Raw genomic sequence first — 15,380 nt, 5'->3', positions numbered from 1 at the left:
TGGTTCAGCAAAGACTTTTACCTACCCCGGTGTCATCCTGGGGACGGATAAGAATGGCGTATTTTTGAATGTGCTTGATGCAAATCTAGCTGTGAAGTGTACAACTGGGGCACAACTGCTGCCACTGAAGGGGTGGGTGTGTGTGGGGCACAATTTTTGGAAAAAAAGGGAGACTCCGCTTGGAGTAACCCTTGCTTACATTGTTTTTAAAAGAAGCCAAGATGAACAGAGCTGGGATCAGGAAAGACTTTGCTACCTACCCCGGTGTCATCCTGGGGACAGATAAGAATGGCGTATTTTTGAATGTGCTTGATGCAAATCTAGCTGTGAAGTGTACAACTGGGGCACAACTGCTGCCACTGAAGGGTGGGTGTGTGTGGGGCCCAATTTTTGGAAAAAAGGGAGACTCTGCTTGGAGTCACCTTGCGGTGTTTTACATGACTTTAGAAGGGCGTGCCATGCCTATATCTGTGTGTCCTCCTCTTTTTCCTTGTCCAGCTGTTTTGTTTTCGCATGAGTATATGTCCTTGTCACTTTCCCATGTGTTTGAGTTGTTTGTCACCTTTTGGACACCTTTGAGGGTGTTTTCTAGGTGTTTTTCTGTGTTTGTGATTGCCTGCCATTGTTTCCTATGCAGTTCGAGTTCGGTTCGTCGAACGTTCGACGAGCCGAACTCGAACGGGACCTCCGTTCGGCGAACCGACCTCGAGCCGAACCGGGACCGGTTAGCTCATCTCTAGTGATGACTACTACACTATGAAACCTTCTGGAAAGTTACTGTGTATTGGCAAGCAGAGCAGAATTGTAACTGATGGGGCCTTTTTATTGCTGAAGAAAAGTGTTTTTGGTAATGAAACATATACAATTTTTATTACATATTTTACCAGTTTTATTCCTACAAAGGGATATTGCTTAAATTGAAGATTACATTGAATGTGTTACTTTTTTCTACACAGTTTATTCGTTTGCTTTTGTATTTATGGGAACTATAAATTTTGAAACAAACAGGATTGTTATAATATGGGATTATGTTTTCTGCTAAAATGTTCAATAAAAAAGAAACCCAAAATCGTAGTTCTCCTTGTGATAGAAGCCAAAATGTATTGTCATTTGGCAATGAAACCAAGAATTTCATACTTTACAGGTTGATAGGAAATTACTTCAACACCGAAAACAGGTTGGTTTCACTGGGTATTGAACCCATAACGTTCTGCATATGAAGCAGACTTGATGACCACCACACTTTAAAACCTGTGATTCCTGCAAAGTAATGGCAATTAGAGACGAAATTTGACTGCCAGGAAAAAAAAAAATTTGTAGTTCTGTTGGTTATGGAAGCTAAAACATCCCGTCATTCGGCAACAAAGCCAAGAACTTCATGTATTGCAGTTGGATAGGGTATTATTTCAACACCAAGAACAGACTGGTTTTACTGGGGATTAAACCCAGGACCTTCTGCGTGTTAAGCAGACGTGATGACCTTCTACGTGTTAAGCAGACATGATGACCACTACAGTATGAATCCTGATGAAAAGTTACTGTGTATTGGCTAGCAGAGCAGAATTGTGACTGACAGGGCCTTTTTATTGCTGAAGGAAAGTATTTTTGGTAATGAAACATTTACAATTTTTATTACATATTTTACCAGTTTTATTCCTACAAAGGGATATTGCTTAAATTGAAGTTTACATTGAATGTGTTACTTTTTTCTACACAGTTTAGTCGTTTGCTTTTGTATTTATGGGAACTATATATTTTTAAACAAACAGGATTTTTATAATATGGGATTATGTTTTCTGCTAAAATGGACAATAAAAAAGAAACCCAAAATAGTAGTTCTCTTTGTGATGGAAGCCAAAATGTATTGTCATTTGGCAACGAAACCAAGAATTTTATATATTACAGGTTGATAGCAAATTACTTCAACAGCGAAAACAGATTGGTTTCACTGGGGATTGAACCCAGGACCTTCTGCGTGTGAAGCAGACGTGATGACCACTACACTATGAAACCTGTGAAATCTTGCAAAGCAATGGCAATTGAAAACGAGTTTTGACAGCCAGGGGAAAAAAATTATTAGTTCTGTTGGTGATGGAAGCCAAAACATCCCATCATTCGGCAACAAAGCCAAGAACTTCATATATTGTAGTTTGATAGGGTATTATTTCAACACCAAGAACAGACTGGTTTTTACTGGGGATTAAACCCAGGACCTTCTGCGTGTTAAGCAGACGTGATGACCACTACACTATAAAACCTGTGAAATCCTGTTGATAGCAAATTACTTCAACAGCGAAAACAGATTGGTTTCACTGGGGATTGAACCCAGGACCTTCTGCGTGTGAAGCAGACGTGATGACCACTACACTATGAAACCTGTGAAATCCTGCAAAGCAATGGCAATTGAAAACGAGTTTTGCCCGCCAGGGGAAAAAAATTATTAGTTCTGTTGGTGATGGAAGCCAAAACATCCCATCATTCGGCAACAAAGCCAAGAACTTCATATATTGTAGTTTGATAGGGTATTATTTCAACACCGAGAACAGATTGCTTTTACTGGGGATTGAACCAGTGTTAAGCAGACGTGATGACTACTACACTATGAAACCTTCTGGAAAGTTACTATGTATTGGCAAGCAGAGCAGAATTGTAACTGACGGGGCCTTTTTATTGCTGAAGAAAAGTGTTTTTGGTAATGAAACATTTACAATTTTTATTACATATTTTACCAGTTTTATTCCTACAAAGGGATATTGCTTAAATTGAAGATTACATTGAATGTGTTACTTTTTTCTACACAGTTTAATCGTTTGCTTTTGTATTTATGGGAACTATAAATTTTGAAAAAAACAGGATTGTTATAATATGGGATTATGTTTTCTGCTAAAATGTTCATTAAAAAAGAAACCCAAAATCGTAGTTCTCCTTGTGATAGAAGCCAAAATGTATTGTCATTTGGCAACGAAACCAAGAATTTCATACTTTACAGGTTAATAGGAAATTACTATAACACCGAAAACAGATTGGTTTCACTGGGTATTGAACCCAGAACGTTCTGCATATAAAGCAAACTTGATGACCACCACACTTTAAAACCGGTGATTCCTGCAAAGTAATGGCAATTAGAGACGAAATTTGACTGCCAGGAAAAAAAAAATTCGTAGTTCTGTTGGTTATGGAAGCTAAAACATCCCGTCATTCGGCAACAAAGCCAAGAACTTCATGTATTGCAATTGGATAGGGTATTATTTCAACACCAAGAACAGACTGGTTTTTACTGGGGATTAAACCCAGGACCTTCTGCGTGTTAAGCAGACGTGATGACCACTACACTATAAAACCTGTGAAATCCTGTTGATAGCAAATTACTTCAACAGCGAAAACAGATTGGTTTCACTGGGGATTAAACCCAGGACCTTCTGCGTGTTAAGCAGACGTGACCTTCTACGTGTTAAGCAGACATGATGACCACTACACTATGAATCCTGATGAAAAGTTACTGTGTATTGGCTAGCAGAGCAGAATTGTGACTGACAGGGCCTTTTTATTGCTGAAGGAAAGTATTTTTGGTAATGAAACATTTACAATTTTTATTACATATTTTACCAGTTTTATTCCTACAAAGGGATATTGCTTAAATTGAAGTTTACATTGAATGTGTTACTTTTTTCTACACAGTTTAGTTGTTTGCTTTTGTATTTATGGGAACTATATATTTTTAAACAAACAGGATTTTTATAATGTGGGATTATGTTTTCTGCTAAAATGGACAATAAAAAAGAAACCCAAAATAGTAGTTCTCTTTGTGATGGAAGCCAAAATGTATTGTCATTTGGCAACGAAACCAAGAATTTTATATATTACAGGTTGATAGCAAATTACTTCAACAGCGAAAACAGATTGGTTTCACTGGGGATTGAACCCAGGACCTTCTGCGTGTGAAGCAGACGTGATGACCACTACACTATGAAACCTGTGAAATCCTGCAAAGCAATGGCAATTGAAAACGAGTTTTGACAGCCAGGGGAAAAAAATTATTAGTTCTGTTGGTGATGGAAGCCAAAACATCCCATCATTCGGCAACAAAGCCAAGAACTTCATATATTGTAGTTTGATAGGGTATTATTTCAACACCAAGAACAGATTGCTTTTACTGGGGATTGAACCAGTGTTAAGCAGACGTGATGACTACTACACTATGAAACCTTCTGGAAAGTTACTGTGTATTGGCAAGCAGAGCAAAATTGTAACTGATGGGGCCTTTTTATTGCTGAAGAAAAGTGTTTTTGGTAATGAAACATTTACAATTTTTATTACATATTTTACCAGTTTTATTCCTACAAAGGGATATTGCTTAAATTGAAGATTACATTGAATGTGTTACTTTTTTCTACACAGTTTAATCGTTTGCTTTTGTATTTATGGGAACTATAAATTTTGAAACAAACAGGATTGTTATAATATGGGATTATGTTTTCTGCTAAAATGTTCAATAAAAAAGAAACCTAAAATCGTAGTTCTCCTTGTGATAGAAGCCAAAATGTATTGTCATTTGGCAACGAAACCAAGAATTTCATACTTTACAGGTTAATAGGAAATTACTATAACACCGAAAACAGATTGGTTTCACTGGGTATTGAACCCAGAACGTTCTGCATATGAAGCAAACTTGATGACCACCACACTTTAAAACCTGTGATTCCTGCAAAGTAATGGCAATTAAAGACGAAATTTGACTGCCAGGAAAAAAAAAAATTCGTAGTTCTGTTGGTTATGGAAGCTAAAACATCCCGTCATTTGGCAACAAAGCCAAGAACTTCATGTATTGCAGTTGGATAGGGTATTATTTCAACACCAAGAACAGACTGGTTTTTACTGAGGATTAAACCCAGGACCTTCTGCGTGTTAAGCAGACGTGATGACCACTACACTATGAGACCTGTGAAATCCTGTTGATAGCAAATTACTTCAACAGCGAAAACGGATCGGTTTCACTGGGGATTGAACCCAGGACCTTCTACGTGTGCAGCAGACGAGATGACCACTACACTATGAAACCTGTGAAATCCTGCAAAGCAATGGCAATTGAAAACGAGTTTTGACCGCCAGGGGAAAAAAATTATTAGTTCTGTTGGTGATGGAAGCCAAAACATCCCATCATTCGGCAACATAGCCAAGAACTTCATATATTGTAGTTTGATAGGGTATTATTTCAACACCAAGAACAGATTGCTTTTACTGGGGATTGAACCAGTGTTAAGCAGACGTGATGACTACTACACTATGAAACCTTCTGGAAAGTTACTGTGTATTGGCAAGCAGAGCAGAATTGTAACTGATGGGGCCTTTTTATTGCTGAAGAAAAGTGTTTTTGGTAATGGAACATTTACAATTTTTATTACATATTTTACCAGTTTTATTCCTACAAAGGGATATTGCTTAAATTGAAGTTTACATTGAATGTGTTACTTTTTTCTACACAGTTTAATCGTTTGCTTTTGTATTTATGGGAACTATAAATTTTGAAACAAACAGGATTGTTATAATATGGGATTATGTTTTCTGCTAAAATGTTCAATAAAAAAGAAACCCAAAATCGTAGTTCTCCTTGTGATAGAAGCCAAAATGTAATGTCATTTGGCAACGAAACCAAGAATTTCATACTTTACAGGTTAATAGGAAATTACTTCAACACCGAAAACAGATTGGTTTCACTGGGTATTGAACCCAGAACGTTCTGCATATGAAGCAGACTTGATGACCACCACACTTTAAAACCTGTGATTCCTGCAAAGTAATGGCAATTAGAGACGAAATTTGACTGCCAGGAAAAAAAAAAAATTCGTAGTTCTGTTGGTTATGGAAGCTAAAACATCCCATCATTCGGCAACAAAGCCAAGAACTTCATGTATTGCAGTTGGATGGGGTATTATTTCAACACCAAGAACAGACTGGTTTTACTGGGGATTAAACCCAGGACCTTCTGCGTGTTAAGCAGACGTGATGACCTTCTACGTGTTAAGCAGACATGATGACCACTACACTATGAATCCTGATGAAAAGTTACTGTGTATTGGCTAGCAGAGCAGAATTGTGACTGACAGGGCCTTTTTATTGCTGAAGGAAAGTATTTTTGGTAATGAAACATTTACAATTTTTATTACATATTTTACCAGTTTTATTCCTACAAAGGGATATTGCTTAAATTGAAGTTTACATTGAATGTGTTACTTTTTTCTACACAGTTTAGTTGTTTGCTTTTGTATTTATGGGAACTATATATTTTTAAACAAACAGGATTTTTATAATGTGGGATTATGTTTTCTGCTAAAATGGACAATAAAAAAGAAACCCAAAATAGTAGTTCTCTTTGTGATGGAAGCCAAAATGTATTGTCATTTGGCAACGAAACCAAGAATTTTATATATTACAGGTTGATAGCAAATTACTTCAACAGCGAAAACAGATAGGTTTCACTGGGGATTGAACCCAGGACCTTCTGCGTGTGAAGCAGACGTGATGACCACTACACTATGAAACCTGTGAAATCCTGCAAAGCAATGGCAATTGAAAACGAGTTTTGACAGCCAGGGGAAAAAAATTATTAGTTCTGTTGGTGATGGAAGCCAAAACATCCCATCATTCGGCAACAAAGCCAAGAACTTCATATATTGTAGTTTGATAGGGTATTATTTCAACACCAAGAACAGATTGCTTTTACTGGGGATTGAACCAGTGTTAAGCAGACGTGATGACTACTACACTATGAAACCTTCTGGAAAGTTACTATGTATTGGCAAGCAGAGCAGAATTGTAACTGACGGGGCCTTTTTATTGCTGAAGAAAAGTGTTTTTGGTAATGAAACATTTACAATTTTTATTACATATTTTACCAGTTTTATTCCTACAAAGGGATATTGCTTAAATTGAAGATTACATTGAATGTGTTACTTTTTTCTACACAGTTTAATCGTTTGCTTTTGTATTTATGGGAACTATAAATTTTGAAAAAAACAGGATTGTTATAATATGGGATTGTTTTCTGCTAAAATGTTCATTAAAAAAGAAACCCAAAATCGTAGTTCTCCTTGTGATAGAAGCCAAAATGTATTGTCATTTGGCAACGAAACCAAGAATTTCATACTTTACAGGTTAATAGGAAATTACTATAACACCGAAAACAGATTGGTTTCACTTGGCATTGAACCCAGAACGTTCTGCATATGAAGCAAACTTGATGACCACCACACTTTAAAACCGGTGATTCCTGCAAAGTAATGGCAATTAGAGACGAAATTTGACTGCCAGGAAAAAAAAAATCGTAGTTCTGTTGGTTATGGAAGCTAAAACATCCCGTCATTCGGCAACAAAGCCAAGAACTTCATGTATTGCAATTGGATAGGGTATTATTTCAACACCAAGAACAGACTGGTTTTTACTGGGGATTAAACCCAGGACCTTCTGCGTGTTAAGCAGACGTGATGACCACTACACTATAAAACCTGTGAAATCCTGTTGATAGCAAATTACTTCAACAGCGAAAACAGATTGGTTTCACTGGGGATTGAACCCAGGACCTTCTGCGTGTGAAGCAGACGTGATGACCACTACACTATGAAACCTGTGAAATCCTGCAAAGCAATGGCAATTGAAAACGAGTTTTGCCCGCCAGGGGAAAAAAATTATTAGTTCTGTTGGTGATGGAAGCCAAAACATCCCATCATTCGGCAACAAAGCCAAGAACTTCATATATTGTAGTTTGATAGGGTATTATTTCAACACCGAGAACAGATTGCTTTTACTGGGGATTGAACCAGTGTTAAGCAGACGTGATGACTACTACACTATGAAACCTTCTGGAAAGTTACTATGTATTGGCAAGCAGAGCAGAATTGTAACTGACGGGGCCTTTTTATTGCTGAAGAAAAGTGTTTTTGGTAATGAAACATTTACAATTTTTATTACATATTTTACCAGTTTTATTCCTACAAAGGGATATTGCTTAAATTGAAGATTACATTGAATGTGTTACTTTTTTCTACACAGTTTAATCGTTTGCTTTTGTATTTATGGGAACTATAAATTTTGAAAAAAACAGGATTGTTATAATATGGGATTATGTTTTCTGCTAAAATGTTCATTAAAAAAGAAACCCAAAATCGTAGTTCTCCTTGTGATAGAAGCCAAAATGTATTGTCATTTGGCAACGAAACCAAGAATTTCATACTTTACAGGTTGATAGGAAATTACTTCAACACCGAAAACAGATTGGTTTTACTGGGTATTGAACCCAGAATGTTCTGCATATGAAGCAGACTTGATGACCACCACACTTTAAAACCTGTGATTCCTGCAAAGTAATGGCAATTAGAGACGAAATTTGACTGCCAGGAAAAAAAAAAATTCGTAGTTCTGTTGGTTATGGAAGCTAAAACATCCCGTCATTCGGCAACAAAGCCAAGAACTTCATGTATTGCAGTTGGATAGGGTATTATTTCAACACCAAGAAAAGACTGGTTTTACTGGGGATTAAACCCAGGACCTTCTGCGTGTTAAGCAGACGTGATGACCACTACACTATGAAACCTCTGAAATCCTGTTGATAGCAAATTACTTCAACAGCGAAAACGGATTGGTTTCACTGGGGATTGAACCCAGGACCTTCTGCGTGTGAAGCAGACGTGATGACCACTACACTATGAAACCTGTGAAATCCTGCAAAGCAATGGCAATTGAAAACGAGTTTTGACCGCCAGGGGAAAAAAATTATTAGTTCTGTTGGTGATGGAAGCCAAAACATCCCATCATTCGGCAACAAAGCCAAGAACTTCATATATTGTAGTTTGATAGGGTATTATTTCAACACCAAGAACAGATTGCTTTTACTGGGGATTGAACCAGTGTTAAGCAGACGTGATGACTACTACACTATGAAACCTTCTGGAAAGTTACTGTGTATTGGCAAGCAGAGCAGAATTGTAACTGATGGGGCCTTTTTATTGCTGAAGAAAAGTGTTTTTGGTAATGAAACATTTCCAATTTTTATTACATATTTTACCAGTTTTATTCCTACAAAGGGATATTGCTTAAATTGAAGATTACATTGAATGTGTTACTTTTTTCTACACAGTTTAATCATTTGCTTTTGTATTTATGGGAACTATAAATTTTGAAACAAACAGGATTGTTATAATATGGGATTATGTTTTCTGCTAAAATGTTCAATAAAAAAGAAACCCAAAATCGTAGTTCTCCTTGTGATAGAAGCCAAAATGTATTGTCATTTGGCAACGAAACCAAGAATTTCATACTTTACAGGTTAATAGGAAATTACTATAACACCGAAAACAGATTGGTTTCACTGGGTATTGAACCCAGAACGTTCTGCATATGAAACAAACTTGATGACCACCACACTTTAAAACCGGTGATTCCTGCAAAGTAATGGCAATTAGAAACGAAATTTGACTGCCAGGAAAAAAAAAAATTCGTAGTTCTGTTGGTTATGGAAGCTAAAACATCCCGTCATTCGGCAACAAAGCCAAGAACTTCATGTATTGCAGTTGGACAGGGTATTATTTCAACACCAAGAACAGACTGGTTTTTACTGGGGATTAAACCCAGGACCTTCTGCGTGTTAAGCAGACGTGATGACCACTACACTATAAAACCTGTGAAATCCTGTTGATAGCAAATTACTTCAACAGCGAAAACAGATTGGTTTCACTGGGGATTGAACCCAGGACCTTCTGCGTGTGAAGCAGACGTGATGACCACTACACTATGAAACCTGTGAAATCCTGCAAAGCAATGGCAATTGAAAACGAGTTTTGACCGCCAGGGGAAAAAAATTATTAGTTCTGTTGGTGATGGAAGCCAAAACATCCCATCATTCGGCAACAAAGCCAAGAACTTCATATATTGTAGTTTGATAGGGTATTATTTCAACACCGAGGACAGATTGCTTTTACTATGGATTGAACCAGTGTTAAGCAGACGTGATGACTACTACACTATGAAACCTTCTGGAAAGTTACTATGTATTGGCAAGCAGAGCAGAATTGTAACTGACGGGGCCTTTTTATTGCTGAAGGAAAGTGTTTTTGGTAATGAAACATTTACAATTTTTATTACATATTTTACCAGTTTTATTCCTACAAAGGGATATTGCTTAAATTGAAGATTACATTGAATGTGTTACTTTTTTCTACACAGTTTAATCGTTTGCTTTTGTATTTATGGGAACTATAAATTTTGAAACAAACAGGATTGTTATAATATGGGATTATGTTTCCTGCTAAAATATTCAATAAAAAAGATTGAACCCAGGACCTTCTGCGTGTGAAGCAGACGTGATGACCACTACACTATGAAACCTGTGAAATCCTGCAAAGCAATGGCAATTGAAAACGAGTTTTGACAGCCAGGGGAAAAAAATTATTAGTTCTGTTGGTGATGGAAGCCAAAACATCCGATCATTCGGCAACAAAGCCAAGAACTTCATATATTGTAGTTTGATAGGGTATTATTTCAACACCAAGAACAGATTGCTTTTACTGGGGATTGAACCAGTGTTAAGCAGACGTGATGACTACTACACTATGAAACCCTCTGGAAAGTAACTGTGTATTGGCAAGCAGAGCAGAATTGTAACTGATGGGGCCTTTTTATTGCTGAAGAAAAGTGTTTTTGGTAATGAAACATTTCCAATTTTTATTACATATTTTACCAGTTTTATTCCTACAAAGGGATATTGCTTAAATTGAAGTTTACATTGAATGTGTTACTTTTTTCTACACAGTTTAATCGTTTGCTTTTGTATTTATGGGAACTATAAATTTTGAAACAAACAGGATTGTTATAATATGGGATTATGTTTTCTGCTAAAATGTTCAATAAAAAAGAAACCCAAAATCGTAGTTCTCCTTGTGATAGAAGCCAAAATGTAATGTCATTTGGCAACGAAACCAAGAATTTCATACTTTACAGGTTAATAGGAAATTACTTCAACACCGAAAACAGATTGGTTTCACTGGGTATTGAACCCAGAACGTTCTGCATATGAAGCAGACTTGATGACCACCACACTTTAAAACCTGTGATTCCTGCAAAGTAATGGCAATTAGAGACGAAATTTGACTGCCAGGAAAAAAAAAAAATTCGTAGTTCTGTTGGTTATGGAAGCTAAAACATCCCATCATTCGGCAACAAAGCCAAGAACTTCATGTATTGCAGTTGGATGGGGTATTATTTCAACACCAAGAACAGACTGGTTTTACTGGGGATTAAACCCAGGACCTTCTGCGTGTTAAGCAGACGTGATGACCTTCTACGTGTTAAGCAGACATGATGACCACTACACTATGAATCCTGATGAAAAGTTACTGTGTATTGGCTAGCAGAGCAGAATTGTGACTGACAGGGCCTTTTTATTGCTGAAGGAAAGTATTTTTGGTAATGAAACATTTACAATTTTTATTACATATTTTACCAGTTTTATTCCTACAAAGGGATATTGCTTAAATTGAAGTTTACATTGAATGTGTTACTTTTTTCTACACAGTTTAGTTGTTTGCTTTTGTATTTATGGGAACTATATATTTTTAAACAAACAGGATTTTTATAATGTGGGATTATGTTTTCTGCTAAAATGGACAATAAAAAAGAAACCCAAAATAGTAGTTCTCTTTGTGATGGAAGCCAAAATGTATTGTCATTTGGCAACGAAACCAAGAATTTTATATATTACAGGTTGATAGCAAATTACTTCAACAGCGAAAACAGATTGGTTTCACTGGGGATTGAACCCAGGACCTTCTGCGTGTGAAGCAGACGTGATGACCACTACACTATGAAACCTGTGAAATCCTGCAAAGCAATGGCAATTGAAAACGAGTTTTGACAGCCAGGGGAAAAAAATTATTAGTTCTGTTGGTGATGGAAGCCAAAACATCCCATCATTCGGCAACAAAGCCAAGAACTTCATATATTGTAGTTTGATAGGGTATTATTTCAACACCAAGAACAGATTGCTTTTACTGGGGATTGAACCAGTGTTAAGCAGACGTGATGACTACTACACTATGAAACCTTCTGGAAAGTTACTGTGTATTGGCAAGCAGAGCAGAATTGTAACTGATGGGGCCTTTTTATTGCTGAAGAAAAGTGTTTTTGGTAATGAAACATTTACAATTTTTATTACATATTTTACCAGTTTTATTCCTACAAAGGGATATTGCTTAAATTGAAGATTACATTGAATGTGTTACTTTTTTCTACACAGTTTAATCGTTTGCTTTTGTATTTATGGGAACTATAAATTTTGAAACAAACAGGATTGTTATAATATGGGATTATGTTTTCTGCTAAAATGTTCAATAAAAAAGAAACCCAAAATCGTAGTTCTCCTTGTGATAGAAGCCAAAATGTATTGTCATTTGGCAACGAAACCAAGAATTTCATACTTTACAGGTTAATAGGAAATTACTATAACACCGAAAACAGATTGGTTTCACTGGGTATTGAACCCAGAACGTTCTGCATATGAAGCAAACTTGATGACCACCACACTTTAAAACCTGTGATTCCTGCAAAGTAATGGCAATTAAAGACGAAATTTGACTGCCAGGAAAAAAAAAAATTCGTAGTTCTGTTGGTTATGGAAGCTAAAACATCCCGTCATTTGGCAACAAAGCCAAGAACTTCATGTATTGCAGTTGGATAGGGTATTATTTCAACACCAAGAACAGACTGGTTTTTACTGAGGATTAAACCCAGGACCTTCTGCGTGTTAAGCAGACGTGATGACCACTACACTATGAGACCTGTGAAATCCTGTTGATAGCAAATTACTTCAACAGCGAAAACGGATCGGTTTCACTGGGGATTGAACCCAGGACCTTCTACGTGTGAAGCAGACGTGATGCCCACTACACTATGAAACCTGTGAAATCCTGCAAAGCAATGGCAATTGAAAACGAGTTTTGACCGCCAGGGGAAAAAAATTATTAGTTCTGTTGGTGATGGAAGCCAAAACATCCCATCATTCGGCAACAAAGCCAAGAACTTCATATATTGTAGTTTGATAGGGTATTATTTCAACACCAAGAACAGATTGCTTTTACTGGGGATTGAACCAGTGTTAAGCAGATGTGATGACTACTACACTATGAAACCTTCTGGAAAGTTACTGTGTATTGGCAAGCAGAGCAGAATTGTAACTGATGGGGCCTTTTTATTGCTGAAGAAAAGTGTTTTTGGTAATGAAACATTTACAATTTTTATTACATATTTTACCAGTTTTATTCCTACAAAGGGATATTGCTTAAATTGAAGTTTACATTGAATGTGTTACTTTTTTCTACACAGTTTAATCGTTTGCTTTTGTATTTATGGGAACTATAAATTTTGAAACAAACAGGATTGTTATAATATGGGATTATGTTTTCTGCTAAAATGTTCAATAAAAAAGAAACCCAAAATCGTAGTTCTCCTTGTGATAGAAGCCAAAATGTATTGTCATTTGGCAACGAAACCAAGAATTTCATACTTTACAGGTTAATAGGAAATTACTATAACACCGAAAACAGATTGGTTTCACTGGGTATTGAACCCAGAACGTTCTGCATATGAAGCAAACTTGATGACCACCACACTTTAAAACCGGTGATTCCTGCAAAGTAATTGCAATTAGAGACGAAATTTGACTGCCAGGAAAAAAAAATTTCGTAGTTCTGTTGGTTATGGAAGCTAAAACATCCCGTCATTTGGCAACAAAGCCAAGAACTTCATGTATTGCAGTTGGATAGGGTATTATTTCAACACCAAGAACAGACTGGTTTTTACTGGGGATTAAACCCAGGACCTTCTGCGTGTTAAGCAGACGTGATGACCACTACACTATAAAACCTGTGAAATCCTGTTGATAGCAAATTACTTCAACAGCGAAAACAGATTGGTTTCACTAGGGATTGAACCCAGGACCTTCTGTGTGTGAAGCAGACATGATGACCACTACACTATGAAACCTGTGAAATCCTGCAAAGCAATGGCAATTGAAAACGAGTTTTGACCTCCAGGGGAAAAAAAATATTAGTTCTGTTGGTGATGGAAGCCAAAACATACCATCATTCGGCAACAAAGACAAGAACTTCATATATTGTAGTTTGATAGGGTATTATTTCAACACCGAGAACAGATTGCTTTTACTGGGGATTGAACCAGTGTTAAGCAGACGTGATGACTACTACACTATGAAACCTTCTGGAAAGTTACTATGTATTGGCAAGCAGAGCAGAATTGTAACTGACGGGGCCTTTTTATTGCTGAAGAAAAGTGTTTTTGGTAATGAAACATTTACAATTTTTATTACATATTTTACCAGTTTTATTCCTACAAAGGGATATTGCTTAAATTGAAGATTACATTGAATGTGTTACTTTTTTCTACACAGTTTAATCGTTTGCTTTTGTATTAATGGGAACTATAAATTTTGAAACAAACAGGATTGTTATAATATGGGATTATGTTTTCTGCTAAAATGTTCAATAAAAAAGATTGAACCCAGGACCTTCTGCGTGTGAAGCAGACGTGATGACCACTACACCATGAAACCTGTGAAATCCTGCCAAGCAATGGCAATTGAAAACGAGTTTTGACAGCCAGGGAAAAAAAAATTATTAGTTCTGTTGGTGATAGAAGCCAAAACATCCCATCATTCGGCAACAAAGCCAAGAACTTCATATATTGTAGTTTGATAGGGTATTATTTCAACACCAAGAACAGACTGGTTTTACTGGGGATTAAACCCAGGACCTTCTGCGTGTTAAGCAGACGTGATGACCTTCTACGTGTTAAGCAGACATGATGACCACTACACTATGAATCCTGATGAAAAGTTACTGTGTATTGGCTAGCAGAGCAGAATTGTGACTGACAGGGCCTTTTTATTGCTGAAGGAAAGTATTTTTGGTAATGAAACATTTACAATTTTTATTACATATTTTACCAGTTTTATTCCTACAAAGGGATATTGCTTAAATTGAAGTTTACATTGAATGTGTTACTTTTTTCTACACAGTTTAGTTGTTTGCTTTTGTATTTATGGGAACTATATATTTTTAAACAAACAGGATTTTTATAATGTGGGATTATGTTTTCTGCTAAAATGGACAATAAAAAAGAAACCCAAAATAGTAGTTCTCTTTGTGATGGAAGCCAAAATGTATTGTCATTTGGCAACGAAACCAAGAATTTTATATATTACAGGTTGATAGCAAATTACTTCAACAGCGAAAACAGATTGGTTTCACTGGGGATTGAACCCAGGACCTTCTGCGTGTGAAGCAGACTTGATGACCACTACACTATGAAACCTGTGA

General features: G+C 36.5%; 8 non-coding genes across 8 annotated transcripts; all 8 read right to left on the bottom strand.

Moving 5' to 3' along the window:
* Positions 1 to 1,940: 1,940 nt before the first annotated feature.
* On the bottom strand, positions 1,941 to 2,013 carry TRNAV-CAC (transfer RNA valine (anticodon CAC)). The gene has a single exon. It is a non-coding gene; the product is annotated as a tRNA-Val (tRNA).
* A 291-nt stretch (positions 2,014 to 2,304) lies between these two features.
* Positions 2,305 to 2,377, bottom strand: TRNAV-CAC (transfer RNA valine (anticodon CAC)). The gene has a single exon. It is a non-coding gene; the product is annotated as a tRNA-Val (tRNA).
* A 1,524-nt stretch (positions 2,378 to 3,901) lies between these two features.
* Positions 3,902 to 3,974, bottom strand: TRNAV-CAC (transfer RNA valine (anticodon CAC)). Its single transcript has one exon. It is a non-coding gene; the product is annotated as a tRNA-Val (tRNA).
* Positions 3,975 to 6,468: 2,494 nt separating this feature from the next.
* TRNAV-CAC (transfer RNA valine (anticodon CAC)) lies at positions 6,469 to 6,541 on the bottom strand. Its single transcript has one exon. It is a non-coding gene; the product is annotated as a tRNA-Val (tRNA).
* A 1,008-nt stretch (positions 6,542 to 7,549) lies between these two features.
* On the bottom strand, positions 7,550 to 7,622 carry TRNAV-CAC (transfer RNA valine (anticodon CAC)). Its single transcript has one exon. It is a non-coding gene; the product is annotated as a tRNA-Val (tRNA).
* Positions 7,623 to 8,633: 1,011 nt separating this feature from the next.
* Positions 8,634 to 8,706, bottom strand: TRNAV-CAC (transfer RNA valine (anticodon CAC)). The gene has a single exon. It is a non-coding gene; the product is annotated as a tRNA-Val (tRNA).
* Positions 8,707 to 9,718: 1,012 nt separating this feature from the next.
* TRNAV-CAC (transfer RNA valine (anticodon CAC)) lies at positions 9,719 to 9,791 on the bottom strand. Its single transcript has one exon. It is a non-coding gene; the product is annotated as a tRNA-Val (tRNA).
* Positions 9,792 to 11,786: 1,995 nt separating this feature from the next.
* TRNAV-CAC (transfer RNA valine (anticodon CAC)) lies at positions 11,787 to 11,859 on the bottom strand. The gene has a single exon. It is a non-coding gene; the product is annotated as a tRNA-Val (tRNA).
* Positions 11,860 to 15,380: the final 3,521 nt, after the last annotated feature.

This window comes from Anomaloglossus baeobatrachus, chromosome 2 (genome assembly GCF_048569485.1).
Source record: "Anomaloglossus baeobatrachus isolate aAnoBae1 chromosome 2, aAnoBae1.hap1, whole genome shotgun sequence".
Taxonomy (NCBI): Eukaryota; Metazoa; Chordata; class Amphibia; order Anura; family Aromobatidae; genus Anomaloglossus; species Anomaloglossus baeobatrachus.
Note: the sequence above shows the minus strand (reverse complement) of the source record. Positions and strands in the feature narration are given on the sequence as shown.